The 13832-nt window shown below is 33.9% G+C and overlaps 2 non-coding genes across 2 annotated transcripts; both read left to right on the top strand.

Annotated features, from left to right (window-relative positions):
• Positions 1 to 1663: 1663 nt before the first annotated feature.
• On the top strand, positions 1664 to 1736 carry Trnam-cau. The gene has a single exon. It is a non-coding gene; the product is annotated as a tRNA-Met (tRNA).
• A 2443-nt stretch (positions 1737 to 4179) lies between these two features.
• On the top strand, positions 4180 to 4252 carry Trnam-cau. The gene has a single exon. It is a non-coding gene; the product is annotated as a tRNA-Met (tRNA).
• The last annotated feature ends 9580 nt before the right edge of the window (positions 4253 to 13832 follow it).

The following is a 13832-nucleotide window of genomic DNA, read 5'->3' on the forward strand; positions in this document are numbered from 1 at the left end:
TTATTGGTGCACGTCATGGGCCATGGCGTGAGACAGGCGGCTTATCCTTCTTCAAAATTAAGTGCGCATTGGGGTGCGCAATGGAAGTAAATTCTGATAAAATAGAAAAACCAAAAAACAGGGATATACAGATCTCTTGTTTTAGCACAAGCCAAAAGGTTACCATCAGTTTTACTTTTTTCTTGCTTTTTGTTTTATAAATTACCACTCTCAACACTTCTTTTATAAAGCAAGACAGCAGTACCCCTGCCCTGTGATACTTTCTTACAAAGAATTTTGACTACAATGATATATATCAACTAAGTCAGAAGTCCAAGAAAAGGCAGAGATTATCCGCTATTGGCATATTGATATTCATAAGCTCGTCGCATTCCATAATATTTGTTGAATAATAAGAATTTCATAGGAATCATTTGCGAGCCTGCGATCCATCGAAATGTTGATTGAACACAACCGCCAGTAGTGTAATACAGTCATTTCGCTTTTCTCTCGTGCCTCATTCAGTGATGGTAGCAGATATTAAAGGAACATTCTATGATTGTTGCGATTGCCGTGTAAATGAATCTAGAAAAATAATGCAACTAATCGTTTCAAACATGCAGTGATAATTCTCGTTACGAAAACTTTGCTTTTTCGCTTCAAAATCTGGCGTAATTGACTAATTTCTGGCGCTCGTATATTTTGTTATATTTAGGTTATGCTTCGAACCTTTTGATCTTAAAATAAACTATTCTAAATTGGTAAACTTAAAAAAAGTCATGCCTGCTTTTGCCGTTATTGTCTTAATAATATCGTTTAATCTGTGTCTGTATAATATCTAGGTCTTGTTTTACATTTTGCCGCCGATTGAATATATTTTTAATTTTGATATTGATTCAATTTCGGAAATTAATAATAAGGAATTAATCATACATAGGTTTATTACAGAACAATAGTAAAGGAATGGTTTACAAAGTGCATAAAGCTTGGTTTCCATACAATCGCTACACGCTATCGCCGAAAGCTTTCGTGATGCTGATTGGTCGGTCGAGTCTGGGAGCCTTCCCGATTGCATCGGGGACTGTTTGCACTAAAAACATTGTAGCGACAGTGTAGCGATTTTAAGAAAACCAGGCTTAATGCCACCTCGAATGAAAGTCAGCATTGATCGTTGATGTTAATCCATTCATAACAGGTTTTGATTTTTAAAGAAATATGGTTGAGTTAAAGCGCCTAGAGAGATCCAGGAACGTTAAAAGTAACTTAGGCTTATATTTCGCAAATCAGATCCATAAGATACAAAAAGAGAATAATGAAATCGTAAATTACAGTAAAGTTTTAAAACCTTACAAAAAGTACTTTCAGTTACTTTCACATAATTCAACTATTTTTTCCGTGTTTGTATGTCTTTTTTGTGATACTGATACTGTATTTTGAAGGATTTATTTTGGTGATGTTGTTATTTGTTAACTCATATTTGAATTTTAATAGAATAAGAATAACCGTGGAAATTGGCCTCTTTATGATACTTTTTTATAAAGAAATTTATCCTTGAATTTTATGTTGTATTGTGTAATATGAATTTCGAATAAACTCAATGGGTTCGATATAACGTAACAAAATAAAACAAAGAGAAAAAAAAATAACAGCCGTTGTTCTTCGCCTATTGTCTGATATATCGTCGGGCTCCTTGGCGCAGTCGGCAGAGCGTCAGTCTCATAATCTGAAAGTCGTGAGTTCGAGCCTCACAGGGGCAAATATTTGTATACAATTATTTAGTTACATTCGGTCATACTGGAGTAAAATAATGTGTGAACTGATTGCAATACAGATACAGATACAGAAAACTTTATTTAATTCTTCACAGGAAATTTAAATGTTCGTGATGGTAACCTCGTTCACATTTGTACAGTAAGATTTGTCTCTTTGTTCTGCGATTTTTTTCAAGAATTCAAACCTAAATATTATAATATAACGAAATATACAAATTTACAGACATTTAATTTTCTGATAATGCAAAAAAGATGCTTACTCCAGTGAGAAACACATTGTTGAATATTTGACGTTTCGATATAGGTCTATTTGGTCGTCTCCAAGAATATGTTTTAGGGAGTTTTTTGCCCGAGTTGTTTGCGAATTTTGTGCGGTTTTTGTTATTCATTAGAATATTTATCTAGCTATTAAAAAATTCTATCGTCATTTCTATTTTTATATTTGAATTTTATCATGTTGGCGTTTTGTAAATTATGACAAATTTCAGAATATTTTATTTGTCCCCTATCCTAATGTTCTTTATATGTAGGCCTATATTTTTTTATGTGTTCGAATAAATAAACAAAGTAATAATTTGCCAATTAAATTTATAAACATGTGTCCGATATGTTTGATAATATATACATGATTTATTCTAGACGGGGTATCCTACAGTAGATTTAGTTTGCCAAATATAGGCTGTGTAAACTCATTGTGCTCAATGTTTATTGTGAAATGGAAAATCGAGAAAATATAGTTTGATAGAGAAAAGCAGTACGGTAAGCTTTTTTTGTTACCGTATAATCATGGATGGAAAACAAAGCAGTATCAGTAATTCAGTTACTGTGTGTTCACGGTTAAAAGTAATGTGTAAACACATTGATTTTTATGCGATGTTTTGGGTTTTTTTCTTCCGCGTTTTACATTCAACATGAACTTTTACCAATTCAATTAATATTTGACCTATTAACCTCATAAAAATGATTTACAGAAGATTAAATTTGCTATAGATGACAGGAATTTGTAAACTTCTTATTGCTAGATAACAATTTACAAACAACGATTTTTTTTTTAAATGAAATAACAACATATTGCTCCTACCGACAAAGCCACTTTGCTTTCAGAATCAACCTTTCGATCTAATCTGTATTTTGTATAGTGGTTTTTTTTTTTTAAATAATACTGGACTTAAGGAGGCAAATGAGCTGGTAGGCCTATGCCAGTATGTGAAACCGTGACGAATGGAGATCCATGCTAGGGCTCGGCTGTGGCAGTTGGATGAAAGTGATTGGGTGACTAAACCCATTTAATTTTGCTGTGCGATAACATCTTACAAAGCAAAGACATGAAGCTTTAAAGAAGAAAAAAAAAGTTTTAATTCATCTCGTCGTTAGTGTGTAGGCCTAGGTCCAGCGTTATTATCTATTGCATATCAACGGGGGTATACAGCGCATCCGTTTCATAATCTAACTTACTTACTTACGTGTTTGCTTGCTTGCTTGCTTACTTACTTACTTTTTTTCTTTCTTTTGTTGATCAAAGGTCATTTATTCACAATCACATATCATTATATAGTATTCAATACCATTCTTAATGAATGTATACCAGACAAGCTGTTTTTTCCCACTTGTTGACCGACGGTCAATAAATTACCACTTACTTACTTACATACGGTTACTTACTTTCTTACTTACTTACTTACTTATACTTACTTACATACTTACATACTTACATACTTACTTATACTTACTTACTTACTTACTTACTTACTTACTTACTTACTTACTTACTTACTTACTTACTTACTTGCTTACTTACTTACTTACTTACTTACTTACTTACTTGACTTTAGAACCTTCTTCAAGCATGTATGATAAGTCCTCTTTTTGCCAGATTCTCTGCTTAAAAAGAGAGTTGGACATCTGCCGGAATTTGGTCTTTCTGACAGCGCAGGGGTGGTCGTCCACGCGTTGGCGTGCTATGTTGAAGCCATTGTGGAGGCCAGGTTGGGAAGTCTGTATGATGACATTCCGTTTGGATATTTACATGTAAAAACCATTTTAGCCTCCTTCTAATTATGTCTATATAATTGTTGTGATGTTAAGCTGCCTGTAAATGTCATCGTTTCTCATTGTGTGTTCCAGTTAAACATAGGACGAAGGCACCTTGTATACCAAGTATACCACAAAGGCATCTTATAGTATAGTCACATAATAATAACCAGTTATATTGGGTGAAAGTGATTAGGTAACTCTAAACTAATTCCTCCATGGGTAAGGTAACAAACCCATGTAATCGTGATGTAAGATGTGAGATAACAAAATCATTTACGAAAAAGAAATGAAGCTTGAAAAAAAGAAACAAAATCCGTTTTATGTTTCCCGTTGGCGTATGCCAGGCCTAGGCCTAGTCCCAATACAGTGTAAATCTACAATACATAATATGTCGGCCTCCTTGGCGCAGTCGGCAGCGCGTCAGTCTCATAATCTGAAGGTCGTGAGTTCGAGCCTCACAGGGGGCAGGTTTTTGTTTTATTTTCATGAGAATTAAGTAGGTTATGCGTCACTTTAATGCTGACGAGTATTTTTTTCGCTCGATTATATATTTGAGGGTTGTGATTTTGGGCTTTTACATTATTTAAAATCATTTTGCCGATGAAATCGATTAGGCTGTATAATCATTTGCTATTGGGTGAAAGTAATGAATAACATTGCAAACAATACAAAACGAAAAAGTCACGAAGCCTGAATATATACTATATGAGGCCCAATGTTAGGCCCTTATTCGCGCTATTATACCTATGATATAAATTCCACGCATATCGGCCTCCTTGTTGCAGTCGGCAGCTCGTTAGTCTCATAATCTGAAGGTCGTGAGTTCCAGCCTCACAGGGGGCAGTTTTATTTTATTTTCACGAGGATGAAAGTAGGTGATATAGTGACTTCAATTCTGACGAGTAGTTTTTACATTATTTAATTAATCATTTTGCCAATGATGAAATTGGCAAATTGTTATAGCAGTAAAAATAATATTGATAATTAGGCTGATAGAGTAATTCAGGAATTTCCAAAATAATAGGTCTAAAACCGTAATGATAAATAATTTCTAATAATGCTACTTATTTTTATTTTATTATCATCATCCTCATTATTTAAGAGTATGGAAAACAATTACAGCATTACTCTATGCAATATCGTTATTGTATGAGGTTTTGAAATTTTGATGTTCATATTATTTTTTTATTCAAAACTAGGACATACGCAGGAACTCGTCTATGTTATTCGTAACAGAAATGCTGGCTTTATGTATATTTACATTTTTATTATTTAAAATGTCACGATGATAGTTATGAAGACACTTTATTGATTCAGGTTTTGAGAATTCAATTGCAAGAAATACTATTTTTTATAGGTTTTTGAGATAGGGATATATTTTGGCCCGGCATTTCCAGCATGGTGCGTCCGAGAGTGGCAAGACCACTGAACATTGTGCAAGAGGAAAATTTACATAGGTTTGTCTCTCCTATGAGTATAAAAAGTACAGGCCTAAAGGTACTTGGTAGAGCAAATGATTTAAAGTGAAATGTTGAATTAGAGCGTAGAGAAGTTAGAAATGGTTCCAGTGATCTACCATTCTCTCAATGGAAATCAAATAGACCTTATCATTAACGCGTACGGTACTTCATTGTATTTGAGCCTCAGTATAGACAGAATATTGGTATAGTAATTCTACCTCGAAGATGGATAGTAAAGGTTCTCTTTTGTTGACAGACAAAGGTGGTCGGCCTGTATACTAAAAAGTAGGCACACCTCCTTGGAGAAGTTCTTGTCTGTCCGTCTCATCCATCTCGAGATAATGGAGCTTAATCCCGGCCCGTGAGGCACCGTATTGTTGCTACCGGTAATGTACCTGGGACCTTTCAATGTAACCGTGCGTAAACTTACGTATTTGTGGGACATGCGTGTATTATACATGCAAAAAAATAACACGTTCTGATTGGTCATTTAAGTTTGACTGACAATCCGTAAGAATAAATTAAATCTGCACTCGTGCGCCACAGTATAGTTATTTTCAAAACCATAGCTCTGTCCAAATCAATTGATTCCAATCACCTTTTTGCAATGTATTCATTATGATTAATATCTGTATTGAGATTGATTGACATTACACAGCGGAACGTCGATTTAAACCAAATGCTTGATTAAATAAAAATATCGTGACGAGTGGCTCAGTAAATCTGGCTAAATCTTTAGCATGTTCAGTTGAAATGAGTCGTTTTTATGATGTATTAGGTGATGAAATCTTGGCTTGACTTCCTAATCCGGTCGTCTTATGTTAGTATGGCTCTTCGCGACTAAATCAGCCACCATCACGCTTGCTTAATGATTCTTTCCCTAAACTTTTACTTATGCGATTTTACAGATTATCAAATATTGAGGAGAAAGCATTGTTGTAGATTTATATTTAAATCAGACTTATGAATATAAGGTTTTGACACATTGTGTATAGAATGCATGATTGCGTCATTTATACATGATAAACCTAATTTAATTCAGTGACGACGGTTTGATAGGCCAGACCGCGCAAACGGTGGATCAACTAGGCCTACCTGAGTAGGCCTACCAGGCATGCTGAAAAATCACCTAATGACATCATTGGGTTTGTGCATTCAGAATGCTAGTAGCTTGGTAGCGCTAACATTTTTCCATAACATTGTTTTTTTTTCTTTAGATTGTATAATTTTTAAATATAGGTCTGCATTCACATCGATCCGAACCGACATTGGGACCGCGTGTCCGATGCCTGAACGCCAGCGTCCCTATTTTTACACACTGCTTCGATTTTTTGATCGGTTCGGTAGACCTTCCGATTCGAAAATTCGGAGTCGGGGTGAATGCAGCTTTAGGCAAATTTCTCCCAATATAAAGAGGGAAATAACTCAAGATTCCTCGTTGTTGGTTTAAAATATTGAGTGATTCGGTACTCTTGATGTTAGTAAATGATTCCAAAGGCCTATGTGCGGGGCTTGGAAAGAATTTAATCTGTCCCCGAAGATGCGTCTTCAATTTGTATTTTAATTTACATGAATTGACCACGAGAGTGCCGAGAACTCGAGCGTATTAATCAATCACAATGTCTATGATTAGACAAGATATTTATCTATTTAATTCCTTTATATCAACATATACTGACTACTTATTAATTACACTAGGGACAATGACCCAATTTACGTTACGCTGCGCCAGTAACTTTAGTGAGGAACCCTGGACGCGTTGAAACGCAAGGTCGTACGTTTTTCTTCCGATGCTCCATCGGACGCAAACTTGATCGACTCAGTTAACGTTTTCGCAGAAGGGGATGAGACAATATTGGAAAAATTTACTGACCTGTTTGCGTTTGCGTGAAGCTTCCATGTGCTTGCGTTTGAAGTTTACCAGTTTTAGACCAAGTTTAATGGTCGGCGGGAGTGCCGAGATATGAAAAATTCAATGAAGTACTTCTGTCTCTTATACACATCTGGTACTTGGTAAAGCAAATGATTGTGTATAAGAGACAGATGTAACACTCTCACTTTTCAACACTTTTAGGCCAAATAATAATATGTCAAACTTCTGCTCTTTTATAATTCTTTAAATAAGTGTAAATGTCAACTAAATAATTATATTTCTCATTAGTCTTGTGTGTTCTAATGTGTAAATATTCTGAGTGTAATTTAAACGAAATTTTAATGTAATTTTAAGTAATTTACATATTTATAACAATAATAGCAATATTAATTATAATTATAGTAATAATAATATTAATAATAATAATAATATTTTTAAAAAGTTTTTTATATCTTGTGATTTCATAGTTTTGATTATATTGTCGATGTTTTTTGCAATTTTCGATGACGCGCGCGCAACGGATCGTTTTTAATGACGATCAGATCAGACTGCCACCGACAATCAGCAGACGGCGTCGAGTCGTCTATCGCTCACAGAGAGCAGATTTGGATTCATCGTGCAACGGTCTACGACCGTCGCACGACGCAGTGAGTGCCCGGCATTAGATATGCGACTGTGTGTGTTTTGCGAATATTTAAAAAAGAAAAAAATACGAAAGTGCTACTTTCAACATTCTCTTTTCAAAACCTAGTCGAGAAGCATATTGTTGTATATTTTTGTCTTGAAAAAAACTTTAAACTGTACTATTATCAATGAATCTAACACCACCCCTTTAAATTTTCAGATTTAATCTCTGATTTCACCACTACTACGATGATTGATAGAGGAATTTTACAATATAACTTATGATGCGTATTCGTGTAATTAAGTCACCGATTGTATTGTCTAATGGGCCTCACAAAATAATACTATACATGGCTTAGCTTCTTTATTGCTTAATATTTTCTTTGCAATTATGTTGGTTAATAAAAGGTCACCACATCTGGATGATTAGTGAAAGAGTGTCAGAATGCTATGTAAAATGCTATCCCCTTATATTTTCAGATTTAATTGCACGCTCGTGTTGCCATGGTCATTATCACGCGCCTCTTATTGTCATGGCAATTACGGCGCTCATCGCCATGGTCGTTATTGCACTTGTCAGTGAGTTGCGAAACGCTGCGGTAAAAATTTTATTTCAAAACAAAGGGTTGCACACTGTTATAATATAGGTAATGATCAGAGTGATTAAAAATAACTAAAATATTCAATATATCTATGTTAAGGTTTTATATGTGTTTTTATGTTATATACGTTTTGCGGTGAAAAATATTATGTTTAACACACGCTACGTCCTATATGCAATTACGGCTCTGGCGAAAGCCGCATCCAGGCCTATGGATGCCAATACTGTTTAATGTTTAAACATATTGGCTACGAAGGAAAATTAAATACCTTCTTGCACATCACGAAAACGAAAAAGAAAATAACGACAGAGAGAGGAGTAAAATAGGCCTTGCATAAAGCAAAACAAACAAAACATTTTTATCTTTTTACTCTTTGTTGGAGACTGCCTTCCAACATACTAAAAGTTTGAATAGGTTTCATTGGCATTTTTACACTTCAGTTATATTTGATTACTATGAAGAAAAATAAATTGAAAGAAAGAAGAAATATACCGTAAATCCACGAATAAACGCCGCTCTCGAATGAGCACGCAACAAACGTGATTTTTTTTTTCGCTAAGCTCCGCTTTCGAATAAGCGCGCCGTATCAAATGAATAGGCCTAAATGAAAGCATACGTTTATAAACGTTTATTGACGATGACGTATGGATGGTAGACCTACCGAACTACTACTACACTAGGTATGGATGGTCTTTAATTTTCTTGGGCTTTTTTCTAAACATGTTTGGAAATAAGCACAGAAAGTGGCTTGGGCCGTCCCCCTTCTAGATTCGCTCCATGGCAGGCCTAATTATCCATTTTTATCAAATAATGAATCAAACCCAGTATTAGGCTATTCTGACCATGAAGCATTCCAAAGAATTAAAATGTCTTGAAAGAATGACGACTACCTCTATAATGAGTTATGACACGGCGTTAAACGCAATGCTTATAACATTGTTTATTCTGGTTACATCATGTATGGAATCATAATAATCTATATGCGTAAGTATAAGGGATCAAGAAAGATTTGTGCACACGCCTGGGGAAATTTGCGTAATTGATTTGGTTTCTATGCGTGCATCATTTAATTTCAAACGTAGACTTTTGAAGTTAATTATCTTTAAAGAGTTTGTATTTCCTCAATAATGATTATAGAGAAGTAGGTTTCCCAAAGGTTACAATAAATAAAGCGGAGCAAAAACAAAATAACCTTTGAAAAACAAAACATAGGCCTATTGGTTCACATTTCACACTTTAAGCTTGGTTTCCATACAATCGCTACACGCTATAGCCGACAGCTTTCGTTGATGCTGATTGGTCGGTCGAATAGGGGAGATGCAAAACCAAAGTGGTTTGTCGCAAACGCCACCATTATCTCATGCTCTTTTGTAAAAAATAATTGAATATGGTGTCCTCCTCCTGTGGGCGTTTTGCGGTTCGTGAGGTCTAGCACAGTTTGTGGATGTGATAAGCGCCTTTTTCGAATGGTTCACACTGCGGTGATTGGCGTACACGCGCTAGCGTTGCCTGCGTATGCATAACGCGTCTAACTTTAGTGTGAACGAAGCCTAAACCATGCTTAAACCATCAGCATTCGTAATACCGGTCAATGTTCTAATCAAACTAAATCGTCCTAAGTCGAAAGCTCCCTAATGTCACTTACTTTCAATAAGTCCGGACAGGACCAACATAAATAGATAGCATTATGTCTCAATCTCATCACTAGAGATAGGCCTACATTTTGTTGTCCTGGTTTGTTTTAATCTCGACAATTATTTTTATGTATTTTTTTCTTATTAACATACCGTATCTTACATTTACTTTTAAATATTACAAATTTAAACGTTAGATAGGCCTATAATATGCCTAATAGTTTTATATTATAACTTTTATTTGATTCAATCTCATACTCAAGATTCAAGATACATTTTGTTGTCCTTATCTTGTTTGACAACTTTTTTATGTATTATTTTTCTGTAACAAGAAGTCTAACATTTACTTTTAAATATTACAAAATTAAACGTTATATTATGCCTAATAGTTATATCATTTATTTATCAATATAGGTAAATTTTGTTTTCCTGGTTTGTTTTAATCTCGTTGGACAACTTTTTTTTATGTATTTTTTCTTTTTTAACGTGGTTTAAAATATCTCACATCAACGTTTAAAAATTACAAAATTGATCGTTAGATATATTAGGCCTAATCGTTTTAAGTGAATAAAATTATTACCCAAAATGTACTTTGATTACCCTAAAGTAATGAATCGTGAGTGGATTTCCCGTAGATTATAAAATCGTAACGATACTGGTCTACATGAGTTCGTGCTTCCAATAGGTCATTCCATTTATAGAAGAAGCCTTTTGATGGAGAAAGTGTACCTTTTTAGCAAAGGTTTGCCTACGTCAAAACTAACTCCGGCTATATAAAATTGATTATAAGATTGAAAAATATTAATCTTATTATTGTAGTAGTGATACTATGCACACGTTTTAATTTGTTATTTATTCGTTAACGTCATTATATTTACATTTAAATTTAAAGTATGAATTACTATGGCCATGTAAAATTATTTTGGGGTTTGTTTGAATTACCTAGGCCTATTTGTTTGGTTAATAACTAATTTATAACCTTATTTTCGGGTTTTTAAGTCAATAAAAATTAGGCCTATGATTAAACCATATTGAACAAATATACTAAAATCAATATAGGCCAATAATAGCTTATACGTGAATAAAATAATTTTATAATTAGTTCGTCAATGTTGACTCGTGTCGACTTCATTACCATGACATGATTAAGTAATCATAGCGAACAAAATATGGTTGATGCATGTTTTGAAAACAATAATATCAATTATTATTTTTTTTCTTGGCATATTTAGAATAATTATAATAATGATAATGATTATTATTGAACCAATTATGATGTGTTTGGTTGTAGTACATACCCTTATAAATCTACTGTAATAATAACAACTGTAAAATATGTTTCTTGGAATAATTCAATAATATTTCATTTGCCAACCGATATTAACCATTGGACATCTGGTGGTGAAATCAGTGACAATAAAATGTAGGCGTATTTCTATGATTATCTGTATCAAATTTTTACTTTTTCGAATTTTTGAATTACAATTTTATATATATATATATATATATATATATATATATATTTGTACATATATATATATATTCTTTTATTGTTTTCAATGAGTTTTTAAGGCCTCTATAATCCGCTTGCTGAAACTTTCCACCATTGATTCTGTAAACAGTTACTGTGTTTTAGATATAAATGTTTCTCAAGAGGGAAGAATAACAGTAAAAACAAGTAAACACTTATTTACACTGATTAATCTTAAACCACATGAAACGATTCGTAAATGATTTGAAATCAGTCGAATTTAGTCATTCAATTTACTGTAAACACGACTTGAATTACGATATTGCTTTTGTTAATATTCCTTGTAAAATATTTGAGGAATGAAACGTAATTAACATTAATATCAATCTAGCCTTTTAAAAGGGGGTCGTGAGCAACTGGCGGAATGTCACCCGGGGGAATGCTTTAGTCGCCCGGGGGACCGCTTTGCCATCATGGACTCGATTTTTGCTATCGATGATGGAACTGCTCGCTATACTTATTGGCATAGCTCCTCACTACTCTTCGGCAACGTATTGCTTTACTTTATAAGGACATTTAGAATCTTTGATTTGTCAGTCCATTTAGGAGATTGATAATTTTCTCCGATTACTCGAAAGAGCACCTGTTTCGGGATATAACTGCGGTATCGTCCCCGTGGGTTTTTCTTAGACGTCGGAGTTCTTATATACTGATCCCTCATCGACATTCAGTGCGCGCGTTTAATACATTCATGTCCTTTTATGATATCGATAGCCCTTCGAAGATTGTTAGACGTATTGAAATTAAATGTTAAAATTACCATTCGTGGTCGTTAAGGAGCAAGAAATTAGTAGTAGTACGCCTCAGGGTTGAGCCGTGTTCGAGTGCAACTTGCTTTAGCTTCTGGCTAATTGCGCTCAAGAGAATTCCACTAAATAACATGTTTTTGGTAGCATGAGGAACTAACTGATGTATAATCGCCTCAAATCGTTGTAAATTGTCTCCCGGACAATTTTTGAATAAGATGTCTTTCTAGATATTCTACTTTTATGAGATCAACGGACCATGAAATAGCTTTCCATTTTCCCTATGACTCACTTGGTACCAATTTATTTCATCCGTTTTACTTTTTACAAGTAGCAATTAATATCGAAATATGCACGTGTATTAACAGATAACGGTTTCGTTAACAATCAAACTCATAATGGCTTTAATCGTACTTATCATTTCAATCGCTCAACGCGTTCTCATTCAGTGGATAATTAATTTCAAGATTGGAGAACATCTTACAACAACAGTGCGACAAAGGCATACATAATAGAACAAATCCGTTTTTTATGACACGGTTATAAGCTGTGTTTTGCCATGAATAACAAACAAAGAATGGCTGGGTTCTTGTAACCAAGTGGAATGCGAGTTTTGTGCGAGTTTCTCGATCGTGCGTGCCATTCGAGAGTTGTGCGAGTGTTTTAATAATAATATAGGTATTTATCATAATATTATAATAGAATGCATGTGCGATGTGTGTGAAGTGCGAGCGTTATGCGAGTGTCTGAAGCGTGTCCTGCAAGTGTTGTGCGAGCGCCTTACGTGTTGTGCGACCGTTATGCGTGTGTTTGAAGAATGACGTGCGAGTTGTTCGAGTGCTGTGCGTGTCGTACGAATGTTTCATGAGTGTAGAGCTGGCCAGAAATCTCTGAAGTGGAACATATTACTATAATTCGTTTAATTTCAATGTCCATTTGGAAATTTAGCTTTACTTTTTTTTTATTGATTTAACGTGCTCCATGAATAATCATCGATTTAAATGAATTATGATTGAATCGGTTTGATCTTTAATTGCTTTATTTGTCAAATCCATTTCCTAATAGAATTAATCATAACATTCATAATTTGTTAAGGATTTTAGCATTTATTTTGACATCAATCTACTTGTTTCTTTCTTATTAAGAATTATTATTTTTTTCATGGACGTGAAGTAATTTTGTTGAGGAATTGAGTGATAATAAAAGGAGATCAGTAAAAGTATTTGGTTAAACCTTAAGCGGAATATATATATGTCTGCAAACGTTATTTAATGTTTTTTATGTAATTCTTATCACCAACAGAAAAATATAATACGCACGTGCAGCTACCGGCAAACTAATAGGACATTTTATATTTATAATTATCAAAGCTAATATTATTAATATTTAATTAGATATAATTAATACAAACGCAATAATAATATATAAACCTATATTGATTTAAAATTAATGTAAATAAAATATAAATAAATTTAATAAAATATGAGTAATAATAATTATAGTGGTACAAATTATAACAGGTTAGGTAACGTAAGCCTCAACATGCTTTACAATACATAATATATATGTCGCAAACC

Source organism: Anneissia japonica, unplaced genomic scaffold, assembly GCF_011630105.1.
Source record: "Anneissia japonica isolate Jap-2015-1 unplaced genomic scaffold, ASM1163010v1 scaffold287714_len2871179_cov188, whole genome shotgun sequence".
Classification (NCBI taxonomy): Eukaryota; Metazoa; Echinodermata; class Crinoidea; order Comatulida; family Comatulidae; genus Anneissia; species Anneissia japonica.